This window comes from Thunnus thynnus, chromosome 24 (genome assembly GCF_963924715.1).
Source record: "Thunnus thynnus chromosome 24, fThuThy2.1, whole genome shotgun sequence".
Lineage (NCBI taxonomy): Eukaryota > Metazoa > Chordata > Actinopteri > Scombriformes > Scombridae > Thunnus > Thunnus thynnus.
Window position 1 is genome coordinate 4,634,279 of NC_089540.1, and position 20,401 is coordinate 4,654,679.

At 38.7% G+C, this 20,401-nt stretch overlaps 1 long non-coding RNA gene across 5 annotated transcripts in view; it reads right to left on the minus strand.

The window, feature by feature from the left end:
* The window catches only part of LOC137177212 (uncharacterized), a 59,074-nt gene that overhangs the window by 35,162 nt on the left and 3,511 nt on the right, over positions 1-20,401 (minus strand). For all 5 annotated transcript variants that reach the window (XR_010926012.1, XR_010926009.1, XR_010926010.1 and 2 more), the window contains exon 2: positions 11,992-12,086. This is a non-coding gene — a long non-coding RNA (uncharacterized lncRNA). The remainder of the gene's footprint in view (positions 1-11,991; positions 12,087-20,401) is intronic.

A 20,401-nucleotide genomic window follows, 5' to 3' on the forward strand; every position in this document is an offset into this window, starting at 1 on the left:
AGGAGAGTGAATATACTGAACACAAACATGATTCCAAATGAAAGCTCATGCTGCTCCGTGGCTGCTGGATGTCTAAGCATATATCAGGTGATAACATGTCAAAGTTGAGCACATTATTGGTGAAAATTACTGTTAAAATGACAATCTGTTAAGTCTTATTGTCTTTTAATAAGGGCATGCATGCTGACTATAAATGAGGTGAGTACAACAAAAATAATCCCTGAGTTGATTACATTAAACATCATGTTCACTCTCCCTGATGTTACAGTATAGAAATTTGCACTAAACATATTAATGTCCGATGTTCTTGTTAATTATGACGCACCAACAAAAGAAAAAGTGACTGACAATGGCTGAATTCAGACTCATTTAAATACAAATAGATCAACGTACCAGACTCATTTGATGAGTAAATAATGATGCACGCGTGGTATCAGCCTAATAGGCTCTGTTGTCTAATTATATACAGTACATTATTACATTTTCATATTTCCTGTTGAGTAAAAGGGGAGACCAGAGAGAGATTGATTTACAGAGTTTACACTCTTTCTTAGTCTTATCCGTCATGTCAGCCTGGTGATTGCTAATGAACCCCTCTGTTTCAGTTGGCTTTGAGATAAAGTGTGTATTTTGTGCGTGTGTGTGTGTGTGTGTGTGCAGGACATAGTTTAAACGATAAAAATACAGCTGGTGGTCCGGCAGCACAAATAAAAACAAATAAAAAGATTAATGATGGAGGAGCTCAAACTAAAGTAGCGTGTACGCCAGCGAAAAATAGGCTATCGCTTTTTCTTTTAACTATTCATAAATATTGACATATCGCCATATCTCCATTTATCTCTGTTTACCCACTCCCTTCCCACTATTTCCTCTGCCTCCCCTCTTCCTCTGCTCTCCCCCTCATACATAATGCACCTCTACCTTCCTCTGATCGCTTTCCATGACAAACATCCTCTCCCCCTGACCTCTTGTCATCCATAAATATTGATAGACCTCTCCTTATCACTCCTTTTCTGCCTGTCTCTGCGCTCCCTTGCTGTCTGTGATTCTTAGTGAGTTACGGCAGCGCTTCCTGAAACATGGAAACCTGAATGTTTAAAACTCATTCTGTTGTCCTGCTACCTGCAATGTGGTTATTTCAACTCAATGAGTCATTTCCAACAGGTTCATTATTCCTGTTGGCATCTAACTGCTTTCTTTCATGTGGAGCTTCTTTTTTTTTTAAATAAACCAAAGTGCAGTCAGAGAAATTAGTCGAACTAATCAAGTAGAATAGTTGCAGCTGCAGGGTCAATTACCTGCTACCTGCTGGCATTCTTTAAAGATCAGAGAAGATGAGGGTTCATTACAGAGTCTATTTTTGCAGTTTGGAGAGAAGTGAAGCATACAGAGGGTAGGGCAGATCACTGAAGAGGAAGTAAGGGACAAGCTTTACAGACAAACAGACTGTTGATGTGTTAAGTCACACAACAAAGTGTGTAAGCGAGTAGAGTTGTGGTTTCCGTAAAGGGGGTGAGAAACCACATGTGAAATTGTCAGCAGCAGAAAAATACAAGACATATAATTTCACATGAGCAGAATGAAAGCACAAGTGCGCTCTACTCTTCCACAGAAGTGCCATGAACTCTGTGGTAGCAGCAGATGTACTGGCACAGATAATAGTCTTAGCAAAAGTAGTATTAGTACAACAGTTCTGGTGGCAGCAGTGCAGTAAATAGTAGCGGTAGTATACGCAGACTGACAGACTGACAAATAATCAGTATTAGTTGGATAATTGCTTAATTGTTACAGTAAATTTTCAAGACAAAAATGCTAGTTTAAACTCCTTATTCATGAGGATTTGATGCTGTTTGTTGCACAATACCAGCAATCTGATATCATCAAATTGTGTTTTAAGTGTCAAAGTGTGTATTAGTGATTAATCTGCCAATTATTATATACGGTATATCGACTAATCATTTGGTCAATAAAATGTCTGAAATAGTGGAAAGTGTCACAAATCCTAAAGCTCAAGGTGATGTCTTCAGATGTTGTTTTATCTGGCCAACAGTCCAAAACCTAAAGATACTGACTTTACAGTGATATCAAACAGTGAAAAGCAGAAACTTGAAATTGAGAACCTGGAACTAATATTTGTCATCTTTGCTGGAAAAATGACTTACTTTAATGACTAATCAGTTATAAAAAATAAGCATTTTTCACAATTTTCCAAGACATTTTATACACAAAATGATTCATCTTTTAATCAAGAAAATAATCCAGAATTGTGTGTGATGTCACTCACATGTTCACAGTTAGTGGTTTTCTCTATAGTGAGCAGTAAATTGAGATTTCAGATACTTCATCACCATCATCATCATTTTGTCAGCGATGACAGGTGATGCGTTGCACCATTGCAATTTTAACACGTATAAAATGCAACACATTGTATTGTGGGAGTGTTAGCAGGAAGGAGTATACTTTTTTTTTCTACTTTCACTTGCTGGAATTTGTGAGAGCACTATATAGAGCATAATTCACACTTAGTCAGGATTCGTACTCTCAAATAAAAGTGCACTATACGGTAAATAGGGTGATTCCAGGCATAGCGCTCTGTGCGCCCCAAGTGGGTCTCACTTAGAATCAAATCACTCACACTTTCCACAACCACTTTCATCATAATTTGAAAAGACTAAACTGAACTTGCTGTGTCTTTGCTTTAACTTGTTCCTCTATCATTGCTGCTGTGTCTAATCAACTCTTAAGTCAGACAAAGTGCAACAGAGACATGGAGGTGAATTGTAGCCAAAAAGAAGACACCATTTCATAATTATGCAAACAAGTTCCAACAGGCAGAAATTACTAATTGCATACCTATTCAAGCTGCTAGTAATGGCAGTTTCATACAGTCAAAAAAAAACTCACATCAAACACAAAGTTCAGAAAATCCAAAAGGTTTTCAAGGGCATACCCTTTCAGAAATTGCTACATTATTCTTCTTTGTGCTGAAAGAGTATAATAAGAAAAGTCGCTCTACTTCCTTTTTCTAGAGAGAAAACTGAACCACACCTCTGACAGAAACAGTTAACAGCAGAACAACATCAGCAGAGAAAAACACAGATGATTTCACAGGACTCACATTTTCCCCTCTGATACAAATGATGCTGTTACTGAGTTTCTTCTCTCTGTTATGATCCCATCCATTTTCACATGTTTGTGCACCATATAAAGCATCCATACATCAAACCAGGTCAAAATGAGCTATTATTCATACAGGAAACCCTAACTGTGTATGTGTGTGAGCGTGTGTGGATGAGTGTGTTCGAGATTACCTCACAACTGTCACATTCAAGTGATTTATCTGCTCCAGTTTACTACAACCACTCCATCGAGTCTACTCTGTGTGTGTGTGTGTGTGTTTGCACCCTTTCTGAAGGACACGGTGAAGAAGCGAAAGCCCAAATGGGATGCTTGTAGAGGTCGGTTACCCTCTTGCTCGATCAATATCACACACACACACACACACACCTTTTATCCAGTTTACAGATCTTTATTCCCAGATTATTCTTGAATCACACAGTGACTAACGTGATATCTTCACTTCTTGCCTCACACCTCCCATTCATCATTCACCATTTATAAATCAATCGCATGTTTAATGCATGTAGGTGACCTGTGCAGTCAATGCGAGGGAGCTATTTAAAGCCAAACTGAATCCATGATTTGCTGCTGTGAAACACATGACCTGTTTTGTTCCGTTTACAGTTTGTGGCTCCGATAAGACACAGCTGACAGTGATACTGAGTGCTAAAGGCCTATACTACAGTGCACTGCTGTGAGTATGTAGAGCTATGGGATGTTACGGACTTTATAGGGGCTTTGCGTCGGTCACTTATATTGATCTAGCGCCCCCACCACCCACTGCCTGCGCCCCGGTGGGTCTTATACATGACAGAAATAACCTACTTGATGCTTCGTATGTGTAATTTGCAGCTTAACCTCTCACCTTAACTAATGACCCATTTCAGTGACATATTTATAGGTCAATGAACTAGCCTTCCCAGTGGATGGGTCAGTACTCAGTCAAGGACACAGCACTTCTACAGGATTTCCATTTTTAATCACCGATCCCCAAAGATGTTAATTGTTAATTAAGATAAATGACCGACTTAGCGTGACATTAAAACTGTTACAACAGTAAGTATAGTTACACTGACTACAACAACCACAGCGAGTCAGTTATTAAGTCATTTATCTTATCGCTTGCCTTTGTGGTAAGTCATATGTTGGAAAGACAAACAGAGCACTGAAATCTTGTATTGCTGAACACAGAAGTACTATTCGATGCAAAAACATGACTTATCCAGAAACAGCGCATTTTATTGAATGTAATCATCCTGTTTCCTCTCTGAGATTTATTGGTAGTGAGAAAGTATCGCTCTCTCCCAGCGGAGGTTACTTGAATGTTTTTACTTTCCTGAAGAGAGCACTACTCATGGATTAAATATAGATAATGACTTGAAGTGTTTTCTGTGATGTGCTTCTATTTATTATTATTATGTGATATGAAACATGATGGTTTTTGTTACTTTATTTGAAGAGGATTGATCGACTGTAGTTCCTGTCACTGTTGGTTAAAAGTTTTGATCTGCCTTTTGATTGTTTTTCTCACCCTTATAATAGAACATGATTATCAAATCACCATCAGCTGTGCTACGGGGGTGTGACGTATATAACATACACGTGTCCTACTATGATTGTTGATCTTGAAGAAGGCCCGAGGGCCAAAACGTCATCCACATACAAGAGAAATACATATGCGTAGGCAAGTTTCAGTCACAAAACTGTAAGCAAAGAGTAAAAAGAAGAACTTCACACCACCAAACCAAAACATTTAGCAGCGTCAGTGGAAGTGAAAAGGAAAATATTGCTACAGCTGTGAAAGCCCTGTCATTGCAGTAATGTGACAGAAATAAAGAGGAAATGTATTGACATGAAGTTAAGATGCTAAAAACGTCTTGCTCAGCAAATAGGAAGTGGTCAAGTCGACGGGTGACAGCGAGAGACAACAGGGCAAGTTCCAATACACTGTTAAACTGTCAGGTGACATAACAACATTTAGCACCACACACACACACAACATGCTGAAACACCACAGAGTATCAGTAGAGTGTGTGTGTGTGTGTGTATGTGTGTGCAAGGTAGAACAGGAATGTAGACAAAAAAGAAGAGAGATCAGAGCTCTGACGTCATTAAACACACTGCTTACCACACACACACACACACACACATGCGCGGTTTAGACAAGAAAGAGCTGTCCAGGCTTATCATGGATGGCAGGCACACACACACACACACACACACACACGTTTTCTCTCTAATCAAGAACATAAACGGTGTAGGACATTCCTGAGGAACAGAGACAGAGGAGGATGTTTACCAGGTGGTACATGTGGAGACAGAGAGAGGCACAAAGAGGAGGATGTTTTTCTTTACTGTAGGCTCATATAGGGAAAATCTAAGTAAAGCTGACCGTTACCTCAACACCCACATACACACACGCAGAGCACACTGTAATGACCAATTTTGTGCCTAAAAGCATTATAACGATATTAAAAATGCTGCTTTCAACAGAATATGGAGCACATTTCTCCATATTGATCCAGCAAAAACCTCTTAATGGCAGTAGATGTATTAAATGCTGATGAATGCTGAGGTGCGTGTATGTGTGTCTGCATTGGGCACATTACAGTAATGCTGTATTGTAATGATAGAAGATGCCCTCATTAATAAATCAAATTCAACCACTTGGACAATTCCCATGTTGGGTGTCATGTTTTTGTTCGGGGGGAAAAACATGAACAGCTATGAAAGTATTATTCAAGGCTGAAAGTGTAACTTGTAAGCTCCACAGAGGATATCGCTCCCGTGCAGGGAAGGTGTTAGGTCTGGTTTTTTTTTGCGTCGGCCTTGGCGCCGTCGATATATGCCGGCATTCCATCACAGCTGACACAAACGCCCGAGCTCGAGTTCAATTTTCATCTGGCACTGTAGTGAAGAGAAATGTTGCTGATGTTTGTGGTTTTCTGGTGTTTACTCTATAGCATGGCCTGGCATGTTGGGTAAAAACAGAACATTTTTCAAAAAACTAACATGATTTATCATAAGCAGCAGACAACTGGAAGAGCCAAAGAACCTACAAAGACTTTTATCCAAATGCTTTTCACACTTGCTCCTTTTCAACAGAAATACAATGATTTCAAATCATATTATCTCATTTTAAACAACTGTCAGGTAGTAATTTGCTTTTGGCCTAATACATGATTTGTTCTCTTTTAAAATCTACCATTTTTAGAGCCTTTTATTTAATAACCCGTGGCTTTGTTGGTTCTTCATCAGTAGTTTACAATCCTGTATGGTTCTCTTAAGTATAAAAATTGAATTTGTCTTTGTTTATGTGTATTTCCTCATACGTCCATTCAGTGAAGTATAAGTGAACTTAATAAAGTGTATAATGAAACTTGATTTAAGAAGTTTAAACTGTAATTGTTAATAACAGGCTTTGATATAATTTGTATGTGGTTTCCACCATAATTTATTATCTTTTATGACTCCCACTGTTTCTATTCCAAAACCACTAATCATTAGTTTGCTTTGTAAATTGATCATGTATCAATTAATAAAGATGATTAATTTAATCTTGCTTAAATTCAGAGATAGTTTGTTGAAGTATCAAATCATTTTTCACAGTGTCAAAGAATTGTTCCAAATTGTTATCACAATAAAATACATTAGTAGCATCTGCAAATATATAATTTATGTATAAAATAAACAATAATAGGCCTAACACTTAGCCTTGAGGAACCCCACAAATATCATTCAATAATTCTGAATTATTATCTACTTCACCAGGAGTGTGCAACCCTTTTAACACCAATATCTGTCTATTTCTTTAAAGTAGCAAGCCATGGTCAATAACAGTAAATGCTTTCTAAAGATAAGAAATATCCCCACTTTATATTCATTATTTTCTATTACAGTTTGTATTTCCACCGAACACATGGACGTCACATTGCCTGCAGATGTACTGTAATTGAAGAACAGAGAAACTGTTGTTTATGTCATTTCTATTTGAGTCATTATTCATGCATCTGAAAATTTGCCTTTTCTTTCCCCTGAGATCTTCCTTACTTCCTTTAAAGGGAAGTTAAGGCCTGATAAAGGGTATCTAGTAAAACTCTGCAACCCTGTGACAACATTTCCAGTGGATTCAGAATTAGCCTTGTCACTCCTTTGGAATAGACTTATTGGTTAATTCTCATAAGACACACTCTCATCTCACTCTCACGTCACTGAGGTGTGAATGTGGTGGACGATGTTCTCTCACAATACGCAATCTGCTTTAAAGATAACAGTAAGACTGTAAGTGATGAAAGCTCTGACCTCAAAAATTTGTCCTGAAGCTAGTCATGTAATTATTGCAAACGACTTTTATTTGGAACAACAAATCATCTTTCCTTATATAACTTATTTTGGATGGTGATCAAAGATTTTGATGAAAGCCAGATGTCAGAGACTAATGATGTTAATCTGTATTCTTCAACGGTATAGTAGAGTACTCCCGCTACATGAGAAACATCTGGGCAGATGCATCAGTGGTAAAATGAGCCACCCCCTGTATCTAAACATGGCACAAAAAGTAAGGAAATTTGTGTTTGGTAGATAATTTCTTTGTTGTAACAATGCTTCTTGGCAATAAATCTTATACCATTGGACAGCCTGTTTATTTCCCTTTTAAATGGTGCCACATTTGTAGAAATATGCATTTGTGGGATGAGCAGCAGAGCTGAGTATGTGGGTTGTGCCCATGAAAAATATGCCAAATCTACTGTATTCAATACTTCTGCCTGCTCACCTACTCTTCAGATCTGCCAATAAAAAGAACAGCAAAGAAGTGGCGCAATATCGTACATCTAATCATGCCAGAGCAGCTGTCATTACACACAACCATTATTACACATGGTTATGAATATTTATGGCTCCCAAATCATTATATCTCAGGCATCATTAACAAATGTCAGAAAGATAATCAATAATTTTGTCTATAGCACCATTATTTAAACTTTACAAAGTGCTTTGCAACTGGGGGGGGGGGGTTGGCGTTTCTATCTGCACATGTCTCATTTTTCTAAGACTCACTCACTCTGTATTAAATGTTTTGTCATTGTTATTTGGGGTGCTTTAAAGGTGCAGTGTGTAGAATTTAGTGGCATCTAGCAGAACAGACTTAGCAGGATATAATATTCATAAGTATGTTTTAATTAGTATATAATCACTTGAAAATAAGAATCGTTGTGTTTTCATTACCTTAGAATGAGCCCTTTACTACACAGGAAGCGGGTCCTCTTCCACGGATGCCACCATGTTGCACCGCCATGTTTCTACAGTAGCCCAAATGGACAAACCAAATACTGGCTCTAGAGAGGGCCTTTCACAACCGCCGTAGGTTCCCCTACATACTTGAAAGGGGAGGGACTGGCTAACCAATGGTGTAAGTTCATCACTCAGCGACTCAGTGCTGGTCCCGCTGTTGCCGTCCAGCCAAACAGTATGTGCACCTGGTCTTGTGTGAGTTGCCAACATTCTCGCTGTGCATTCTTTTACATGTGGGAAATGGAGTATGCACAGTTTTTGTGCTAACACATCACTTATACATCTGGCCCAGGTCCTTACAGCCTTTTTGGTAGTTACAGACTTATCTGGAATGCCAGAAATAAACAGTTTGCCATTACTGCAGAGGCAGCTCGCTTTGATTTCCCTTTTTTTTTTTTTTTTTACAGCTAACTTTTGCCAAGAATCATGTCCAACAGATCCTGTAGAATCTGATACATGTTGAAAAACTTTTTAGAAATCTAGTTGACTTTTAACAGACGATTAGATGTCTTTTGATATGCAAATGATTAAAACCAAACTAACAGAGCTGTGCTGTTATCAGCTGCTACTACAATAAACTTCAACTTTAGGGGGTGTGTCGTCTCTCTCTCTCTGCCTTTTTGCTTAAGAGGTTGCTTTGGCTTCTTGGCTCAGGAGCCAGTGGGCGGGGTTGGAGAGGACGTCAAGGAACTACCTGCACCTGGTTAGGTTAGGCCTCCAGCCTATTTAGGTGTCTTCTTGTTAACCTCTTTCTCTCTCTTCCTTGCAGGCCTCCACCAGCCAGATGGGTTAGACTTTGGTTTTGTTTTGTTTTGCTTGCAGGCATCACGTACTTCACCCATCCATACACTGCATTCATGACTGATTTAGCAGACTGACATTATTATATTTTATATTACGTTAACAATAAATCTCATTTTTTTAAAGTTTTATTCATGTGTGATTCCCTCCTTTGTCACTGACGCTGAACCAGTTCGTGACAGGGGGAAAAAAGGAAAGTGAAATCCACATACCTCTGACCACTACGGAGCGACCCTCTTACACTGGAAAGATGTTGAGCTATTAAGTCGAGGTTGAGACTTAATGACACACATGGCCGTCATCTGTTTGGAGAGGCCTATTTCCACCAGCATTCAACTCAAATATGTGTGCTTTTATTGCTAATGAAACTGTTCAATTCAACTGTCACTGTAGAGAGCACAACACATGTGCCTGTTGTCATGAATACCACTGATACAGGATACGTGGGTGAATTCTACCTCAGCCTCAACACTATCCTGAATTTTGCATTACAAATCCTCAACTACAATAAAACCTGCTTTGACTTCATTTAAAATCCACTGAATAACAATCCGCATTTGTATAAAAAACACTTATCTTTCATAACAACTTTGTTCTCTTTGTGTTTGTCATTCGAGAAATATGTTGGCCCACATCTTTAAGAGCATATAACTGGTTGGTACGTTTTATAAACCATGTATTATTACTCCAGCTCACAAAACTGAGCGGCGTGAATGATTGTGAGCAGTAAACTGACCTCTTGCAGAGTTGACTAGTTGTTGTTTTGAGTGGGACACCCTGTGCTTTCTACTGCCTCATGATACTTCTGTTCTGTCTGCAGTGTGTTTCTGAGCCCCTAAGGAGCAGCAGGAATGCTGACCTCTGCTCTTCCTCTTTGTGAATCTCCCCCCTCCCCCTCCTTTGCAATTAGTTTCCAATAAAAACATGTGCTTTTTAATCCACGCTAAAGTTAGAAAACTCTTCATCCGTCATCCTCCGGATACTATCATTGCAGCCAGAGGATCAGCATCAAGCGTGGAGAAATAAACATGAAAAACCATTAAGAGAACAAATATAGATCACTTTGACCATTTTTTTGTTAGATACATCACTGTTGTCCAATTCTAACTCTGTTCAGCTCTCCTCGTACTGTAGGGTGACTTGCTTGACTTTTAGACTTCTCACACAGGATCAAAACTGAAACCAAAGGTTACGGGGTGGACTCTGTAAACACTTCACCTCTGTTTGACCCTGAAGCTGCAACAACAGCTCGGTAGTGCCTGGTGGCCATGTGAAATTAGACGTCTGTTCCTGAAGGGAAAAGACGTCCATGTTTGGAGAATTTAAAAGGTTTACATTTCCCACTTTAACTTTATCATTAAGATTTATAGCAGCTGAGTTCAGCTCACCTTTTTCCATTTCTTCAAACCTGATTTATACAATAAAAACAATCTTGAAACCAAACCAGTCCTTTCATGATGTGGTCATTTACAAAAGAACAATAAAGAAGACATGAGATGAAAGAAGGAGCCCGAAGGAACTGCAATAAAAGTCGATCATCCATCATTCAGGGTTCTGTTCTGAAAGCTTCTCATAGTGTGGGTTCAGTAAAGAGTATGCAACCCTGTCTCCTAGAAAGTAGGTTTATATACTGCTAATTTGCAATAGTAAATGGGTTTAGGGAGTGACGTACAGTAATGCTACCAGCATTACATTTTAATAACATAATGGGTAACTGTTCTTCATTTTTCATTTCATTTCTGACAATATCTGCTCTTTTAAAGCTGGCGTGTGGGACTTTTGTCTCCCCCCTCTGGCAGTGAGAGTAAAGGGGGGCGCTCAGCTGTGATTGCCTGAGATGTTTCTAGGAAGAGGGGAGGACATTTCTCTTTGTTTGATCATGTTAAAAGTAAACTTAGACCTTTCTGTCGGCCTCCTGACTTGTTTTAAAAAAGAGAAAAAGAGAGAGGGAGAGAGAGACAGAGAGAGAGAGAGCTGAGAGCACCGGTGAGTGAGAAAGAGAGCAGCTGTGGTCGAGTGAGCTAAAGAGTGAGTGAAGAGAGGGAGTGGTGGTAACGAGAAAGCCGGTGAACCAGATCAATAAAATGTTACTTTCTGATTGTTTGACGCCCACACACACACCTACGCTCAATCCTGCAGGGGTGCGCCATAACGCTTGATTTGGTCTGAATGAAGCCTGACACAGGTATGCGGCAACTCCCGTGAGCACCCTGAATGACAGGCACACAGAGAGGGCCGCTAAAAACGGATATGTTTTGACGGTCCACCGGCCCAGAAACGTATTTTTTGACGGCCCACTGGGATTTGTCCCAGTATGCCCGATGGCCAGTACACCACTGGCTATAACCTACTGTTGCGGCTGTAAAACAGCGGATTAATTGTTTGGAATGTCACATTACCCCTGCAAAATGACTCGTTTCACTATCAGAATTTGATCCAATCGGTCCTATAACATGTGGAAAGTCTAGAAGAGCTGCACAATTAACGGCCAAACGGCCAACGCAGGAATATTGAGCCCGACATGAGATTTAAAAACTCAGATTTGTGTGAACTCGTTTGGCAAGAGCTTGAATGCAACAGATGTTCATTTATATGTAAAAGTTCTGCAGGTTTAATACAATGTCCACTTGTACAAACTAAAGCAAGATTCGCATTTCTATAGTTATGTTTAGGCACTTGGTTAAGGTTAGGAAATGATTGTAAACCTGATTAAATGTTGAAAAGGTGAAAGGTGACTTTAAGCAGGAGACTTGATGTGTTTCCTATGTCCACATTTACCTGAAACTTCATTTGGAGTCTTGTTTCTGGCCGCCTGAAGAATGTAAGTCCAATATTCACTCTCCTTTTAGCTCTGGTTTGGTCTCCACCAACATCTGAGAAAAACAAGTCTCTTTAGTTGCTAAAAGCTAAAAGTTCACCAGCTAAATACTTCATTCAATAATACATAAAGACTGTCTATGAATCTATCTGTATGTGTGCAATATGAACCCGTGACTGAACAGTGGAGGGATTATTGCAGGGAAACAATAGCCTTTACAGTGGAGATAGCAGGAGAAGTGAAAGGAACTTCAAGTAGTAAATATCTTCCCACACACTTCACTCCCTGACAGGATCACGTCATGCTCCCCCCGCCCCCCTACCCCCTCCACAAACACACAAACACACAAACACACACACACACACACACATCTTTAAATCCCTTCGTTACTACTGAGTATTGGCCCTGCAGTGGCTTCTGTGATACACACACACACACACACGTACATGCATGCGTGCGTGCTTAGACTGCATGTCCTGTGTTGACCTCTCCCTTGATGCTTTGTCATGGCAAAGTAATGACAGCTTCCTGTTTGCCTAGTCTCATACACTAAAAATTGGTGGTTTAAGGGAAGACGCAAGGCCCCAAAATAGCTGGAGACAGACAGTCCCAGGTGAAATGCAAAATGTGCAGGCACACACACACACACACACACACACACACACAAACACACAAACACAGTCTTAGTTAGCCAGTCCAATTGGGTTTTGGATTGGCAGCCAATAACTGAATGACTGTGGGAAAGAACTCATGGAGAAAGCTGTGCGGTCTCTGGCTGCAACATATCTTTATATCTTTACATATGAAGTAATAAATGGAAACACACATTATCTATTAGAAAGATCAAGTACAACAGGATTTTGTTTATATGAATATGTCACTGATTTAGTCATATGAAAGACAAATCCATTTTATTCCACTGTGCAAACACTGAAAGAAGCTGTGCAAACAGTTTTCATGCAGATGTTTTAGATATTAATTGTAATTTAATGAAAAGGGTCAATACGTAAAAAATGCCCAAGTGGGACATAGTCAAGGGTGACTAAAAAGATACTGATGCATACAAATCTAATGATCTTAGACAACTGACTTTTTTTATAAGGTCAAAAAATTATAAAGAAAAACTTTTAAAATCATACCACTAGGTCCCTGTAGGGATGTGACGATGCCTGCCTTGAGACATGCATTTGTGCTGCCTAACTCACAGCTCTGAACTCTCAATTACCTCAAAACTCAATCAGCTGGGATCTCCTAATCAAATAAAACAGCTCGCACATTCCTCTAGAGTTGAAGTTGAGGCTAAATTTGTGCCCTTGTGGCTGGTTTTGTGCCCTGACATGACTGATGACATCTGACAGGCTTATAATACTGTACATGGATCCTAAATTTTCCTTGTTAAGACAGCCAGAAGAGGGAAAACCAAGACTCAAACATTCTGTATTTGGCTGCAGCTTTGGCAGAAAATCTCTGTGAGTTTACAGAGAGAAGCTGTCAGCCAGATTTTATCTTTCTCCTTGTGTTACTGACACACAATGCCTTTGTTTACATGTCGAAAATCTGTATCAACACACACACACACACACACACGGAGCTTTTGTTAACCATTTCAATAGGTGCTAAAAGGTGTTGTATTGTAGGCTGCCAGGATCTGGAGGTGGGAGAAAATTTCTTTGTATTGCGGTCAACGAGAGGAAACACAGACGAGCTTTTACCTGTTTCACTATTTCATGCTTTCATATTCTGTAGATACAATCGCTACACGCCACGGATCTGTCGGTCAAGAAGCGAAGAAAGTCAGAACTGTTTTATCTACGAGTGTGATTAAATATCGCATTTTCTACAAAAGAAACAGTGCGCCTTTTACATGCTGTTCCCAGTTGGCAATCGCTCCTGAACTGGCGACTTGCAGTGCAAGCGAGCCATGTTTTTTTTTTTGTTTGAAATACAGCGAGAAGAAAAATGCATCAAATCCTGGAAAAGTGAGAGGGGATTTGTTCAGAGCCGTGTTACAGTCTGCCATATTTCTCTCTCTTTCTCATCACACTCATATAAAAACACCAAATTTCCTGACATCTGCTCTTCTATGGCCGGCTATTGTGTCTCTCTTCCCAGAATTGTGTAACAAACCCAATAAAAGCCTCTTTTATGTCTCTCTCTCACTCACACACAAACACAAACACACACACACACACACACACACATAAACACACAAACACACTGTATTTCTCACATCTATATAAACCCGTGCAAACAAGCGGCCCAAATGACCACATTGATTTCATAACTCCATCCTCCAGCCTTTTTTCATTCAGGACATCAATACATTTATTAAGATGTACACACACGCACACACACACACTTGTACAGAGATTTCTTCCTTAAACCAGTAAATCACTGTCTGAAAGTCAGAAGTAAAACATCCATTAGTGTGTGTTTCTCAGTCTGAGTTGTGCGTAATTGCATGTCTTTGTGGGTGTGTGTATGAGTCTCAATATGAGTCATCTGTAGTCTCTTCTTTATTTTGAAAAAGTAAGTAGAAATGTATTGTTGCATTAGCATCTAAAACAGAAGAAAGACTTGAAGCAACCGCCTCTGCAGTCAGACCTTTAACTGCAGTCACCCTTAATCACAAATATTTTCTAGTGAGATACAATCTCCAAACTGTCAGTGTTAGGGGAATGGAGTCTATTTAGTAGAATTTAAAAGGGTATCGCTTTATATAATCATCTGCACTCTCTGATATTTCCACACATCTTCATGAGTCATGGGTGCAGGAAAAGCAGAAATGAAGTCTTCACTAGAGTTGCAAACTGATTGACAGGAAATTAGATCACCAATTTTTTTTAAGAAAAAAACAAATTCTCTGGTTCCAGCTTATTAAATGTAAAAAGATGAAGAAGATATTTTATGTTGCATCTTGGGCTTTGGGTAACGTGATCAACATTTTTCACCATTTTTTGACATTTTATAGACCAAACGACTTATCAATAATGAAAATAATCAGTAGTTGCAGCCCTAGTCTGCACATTGTTAGGGTCTACACACTATTCTAAAAACTGATATTTTGAGAGCACAGGTTCTTTATCGCTCAAACAGATACAAAAGTGTAACGATATTTGTGACCACGGTCGGTTTTGCGTATGCTACGTATGACATGGGATGACTTCATGATGTTGTTGGCTTCCCCTATCAGCTGACTGTAGAGGGACGCTGTGGTCAGTCGGACCACTATGTGCAGCAAACATCTGCTTCTTTTTATATGTTCAAATGAAACAAATGAAACTGGTTATTACAAACGTTTTCACTTATTATGAGATTTTGATTGGATTTATGGATCTACGAGCCTTGATATAAAATCCAGTATGGATTTTAAACAGTTTAAAACTTCTTCTTCCTTCTTCTTAACATGTTTTATGCTTCAGCAAAAGTGATTTTGGCAGTAATTTTCTCAAAAACATTTCTTTGAAACTTAATTATTCATTTTTGTAGTGCAGCCTTCCAGTACAAGATGACACAGGGCAAGTACTCTTAAGTTTGTATGTTGTTGTTTTCCTCAGCACTCATCTGTAATCCGCTTCTGAAGAAACTATAATCAAAACAAACCTGCCTGTTAGGACTCATAAAAACTCATGCCGTAGAGATGTCTCAATGCTCTTCTTGGTTTTATTCCTTTTTTTTTTTCTCTATGGCTGAGAGACAGAAAATCAAGTGGTTCCCATGGTAACACAGTGTGTGATCAACATATACTGTATAGCAGCTGGCCAAATATTAGCAGTGACCTGGAGCTGATAAATAAAACATATTAATATAAAACGTAGCCTAAGTTTACTCTCACATTCACACACTCATGCATTCGTCATGAGTCGCTCACTGGCTTCCAGACGACCACAGTGACAATTCAGATTTTCCCACAAAAGAAAGGAATGGATATCACTTTTCTTCCTGTCTAATTTACTGACGGGGAAAGTTAGATCAGGGGAATATTGAACACATAAAAGCTTTAAACCATTTAAGTAGAAATTCAGTTAATGTCATCTTCAGATCTGCTTAATATCGGCTCATTTTTTCCACTGCAGATAGAGCACGCAGACTGCATTCCTGTTTTTATTATAAACTGCTCTGATTTACCGGAAAGTATACGACACAATTGAAAGATAAAAAGAAGAGAGACTGATACAGACTATTAGTCCGAGACTTTCATGTTCAAGATAAAGACTTTATTGCCTTCATCAATCTCTCACGATAAGAAGGACGTTGTTTTGGTGCAGATTTACAAGAAAGAAACTGGTTAATATAGAGATCAGCGGGGCAAAAGACACACATTCAACATTTTAAGTATAGAATTGCACCATGTTGTGGTGCTGGGGCAACGCTTGACAATTCTGACCACCAAAAAACAGCTCCTCTGTACAGCTGTGATACAAAAAAAAAAAAGTATAACCCCTTGAATGCTCCGTGGTCCCTGAGGGCACCGAAATCTGGCAACCAGGTATAACCGGTTCTTCTTCGAGTTATTGCAAACAAATCCAAAACAGAACAGAAGAGAAAACAGCCAGAAAAAGCTCTCAAGAACATTACATGGAGATAAAAAGCAAAGCAGACATTGGTTTATATTAGAATATTGGACTGGCGAGAGCAGTGGTTGCTAAACTGGGGTTCAAGGTCCCAAGAATGGGTCACAAGAGAAATCAAGAGGGGTCAGGAGATGCGTAGTGGGATAGGACGGAGGAAAAACACATTTCTCTAATCTTTGCTTTTCTTGTGAAATAGGTATTGGATTTTCTGCCAACTCACAAATGTTCAAATGAAACAATAGGAGATGTTTAGAGAAGAAAATCACTCTTCGAAAAATGACAGACATACTGTATGTAAGCTGTGAAGAGGAGCTGCGAGTGGACACTGTTTCATTTTAATTATCCCAAACTATACTCGCTGTTATTTGAGTTTTTTCTTTTTTACCAGAAAAGCCTGGTTTTAGTGAGATCCTGTGTATGTATGTGTGTGTGTTAGGGATGAACGATAATATCTGCACGTCATCGTATCAACAAGTTGGGAAATATCAGCGTATCAGATATCGGCAAAAAATTCAATATCGTGCATCCCTAGTGTGTGTGTCTGTGAGAACACAGATTAAAAGACATCCCATAGGAGTTGTACAGTAATTATGGTTTATAATTTGATTATCACAATCTTGGAATATATATTCCCACACAGCCAGATCAAGTTCACACACACACACACACACACACACACATACATGTAGAAACATTCACATTCCAGATATATTCCCAACAACATATCTCTGTAACCCTGCTCCCAAGGGGGGGGGCTGAGATCATTTGTCATACTCACTCATTAGGCCAATAACAACACATGAGACAAATGAATGCACAGATGACAGGGTCAGCCACAGCTTGATTACATGGGCATACACACATACAAGCAAGGGTCAAACTTGCCTTTACCGACACACACAAACAAGCTTATAATAAGTCCTGGAGAGACAGAAACTCAAACTATGAGCTCCTCCTGGCTCTGCTGTGGTTCTGCCTCCCCATCATCTCATCTTTGCTTCTTAGGCACCTGCATCTGTGTGTTATTATGTAATCAAGCCTCCGTGATTGCGTACGCTGGCTTCTCCACATGTTCTTGCTTTTGATTCCAGCTCCTGTATGTCTGCTAGCGCTGAGCAGATAGTTGAAACCAGCCGCAAGCAAGTTTGAAGCAAGTTTATTACACCTACCCGCATTATATTCATTATTTTGTACAGATCCCTTTAGATTTATACACTGAAAATGAAAGAAAGAAGAGGGAAAATAAGAGAAAGACTATTTATATGTATATATGTTTTATGTATGTATATTATATATACCCAAAAGTCTCAAACAATATTCATATACACATTAGTGTTCATCAGACCTCAGTTTTATATTCATTAATCATCTTATTTTTAATTTTTTTTAATATATTAAGTTCCTTATCAAAACTTTTCCACAAACAATGTGAACTCTATGAATGATAAATATTTTGGTTTTAGTAAACATGCAAATTCTTCTTAGTTCACACTGACTCACTCTCATGTGAAACAACCGCAGGGAACAGTCTGGAAACATCTTATTTTTGACATTAATTGTGCATTTTTTAAGTCCACCAACTCTTTACATTTGCGAGCATGTGAGTTTATAAATAATATTGGTTGATAATCACCTCTGTTTACAATTTTTGGATTTGTGATTGTTTTGTATGTGTTTCCCAAACCTCCACGCACTAGTTGTATTTTGTTTTGTGGAATATTGCAATAGACTTCAACATTTTTGTCTTTATGTGATTTGGTTTCCAGCACAGTTTGTGGTCTATAACAACTCCCGAAATGTTATCTCCATAAACTCTTTCTATTTCAACATTATCTATCATGATTTGTACTTGAATATTGATTTTTTTGATACCCAAATATTAAAAGTCAAGTCTATTTTCCTCAAGTTTATGCACCTGACTACATACAAGTTTGTGTATTGGGCTCTGGGCGCTTCCAAAATGTGGGTGACCTACGCTCAACACTGTACCTGAACGCCTCCTCTGTAGACACATGGAAAAACTATGTCTGGTCTCCTCTGCTTTATTTGCCGGTGTTTGTGTATTAAAATTTGTTAAATTCCTGTAAACTTAGCTAGTGGCTGAAACAGCCCCTCTTCCCAGAGAAGCAGCAGAAGGAGGAGGAGGAGGGCAGGATGAAGATACTGACTAATGTCTGTGTTCTTCATTCTCTCTTAACTTCACTCAGTATTTTAATGTCAGGAATATTATTTATTTTACAGAATTTTTTGATTTGTTTCCAGTGAGATATTTATTTTCTATAGTGACTTTGCTGATGGAAGCATTACTGTTGCTGCTGTAGAAACAATATTTTGTCATATTTAAAATATAAATCTATTCTAATCCTGTTCTGAATTTATTCTTTTTTTAAATAATAGGCTAATTCAAACCCCTCAATTCTTTAATAATGAAAAAGAACTGATAAGAGTATTGATAAATATTCTTATTTCTTTCCTCTGGCGTTGCATTCATTCCACCGATGCAGTCAACAAAGCAACATAACACATCACTGTAACTAGTGACACTGGTGACTGATAAGCATCTCTACTGTTATCAGATCATTTTAACAACCGCCAACACAAACATGATGAAAACTGTTGGTTACATTAAATTTAGATGCTGAAAATAATCTGAATCGAGCTGATGAGTGAAGGTGAAATTAATCAGCAGCTTCAATCAGGAAACCAACCAGAAGAACAACAAACATGAATCTCACAGCAGGAAGTTTTTAAGGTCTGTCGATTCACAAACAGTCTCAACTCTCTGTATTCATCTGTCACCTGAAGTGAACTTTAAGGAAATCTGATAACAGAACAGTAGCTCTGCACTTTGGAACGAATAATCTGGAAATAAAGTCAAATATTAACAAGAAGTATAAATGTTTATCAGTTGGATCATAAAATCTGATGTGTGGCTTTTGTTCCAACAAGGAAATAAAGAGTGCTGAGGTGACATTAATGAAGTCTGTTGTATTTCTGTGATATGTGATATGTTTATGGATAAGATAAAGATAAACTTTGAACCATACCGCCTCCACTGGTGACTAGTGGCTACAGTCTGACTGTGGGAGGATGAGAAAAATCCAAGGGATCTGGATAACGGATAGGGGGGCGCTGGCCCAAAAAAGGTTGAGAACCACTGCCCTACAGTATTTTCCTTATTTTCTATTGCTGTGGATATCAGTTCTATCAGTACTGCCAGTGCAGTGGATCATTCAGATCTAAAACCATATAGATGGTTACTCAATAAGTTGTGTTTTTCTATGAAATGATCGAGTCTTTAAACAAAAAGGTTTTCTAAAATTTTCAAGAAGTGAGGAAGGAGAGAAACTGGTCTGTAGTTTGAAAAAAAGTGCCTGACTCCATTTTTGTAAATAGGAATGGCTCTTGCTGTTTTCATTTTGTGGGAAATATGTCTGTTTGGTTACCAATATTTGGTTGTGTTACGCAACTGCTGAAACAATTTTAAAGGAATAGTTAGCGTGAAATGGACCGTAGTCTTCCTCTCTCAGTATAGTACATGGTAATATTGTTAATGTTGCTCAGGAGGAATGATCGAACGCTTTAGAGCCAAGCTGACAAACAAGGCAGTGCTCTAAAAACCATATTTATCACAAAATAAAAAAAAATCACTGAACAAATGATGATATAAAACTGTCTGAAGGCCTGCTGCGTGCGTGTGTGTGTGTGTGTGTGTGTGTGTGTGTAATGTCCTCCTCAAATTGAATGATACACATGGTCTGCGTATGCTAATGTCATAACTCACATGCGACACAGG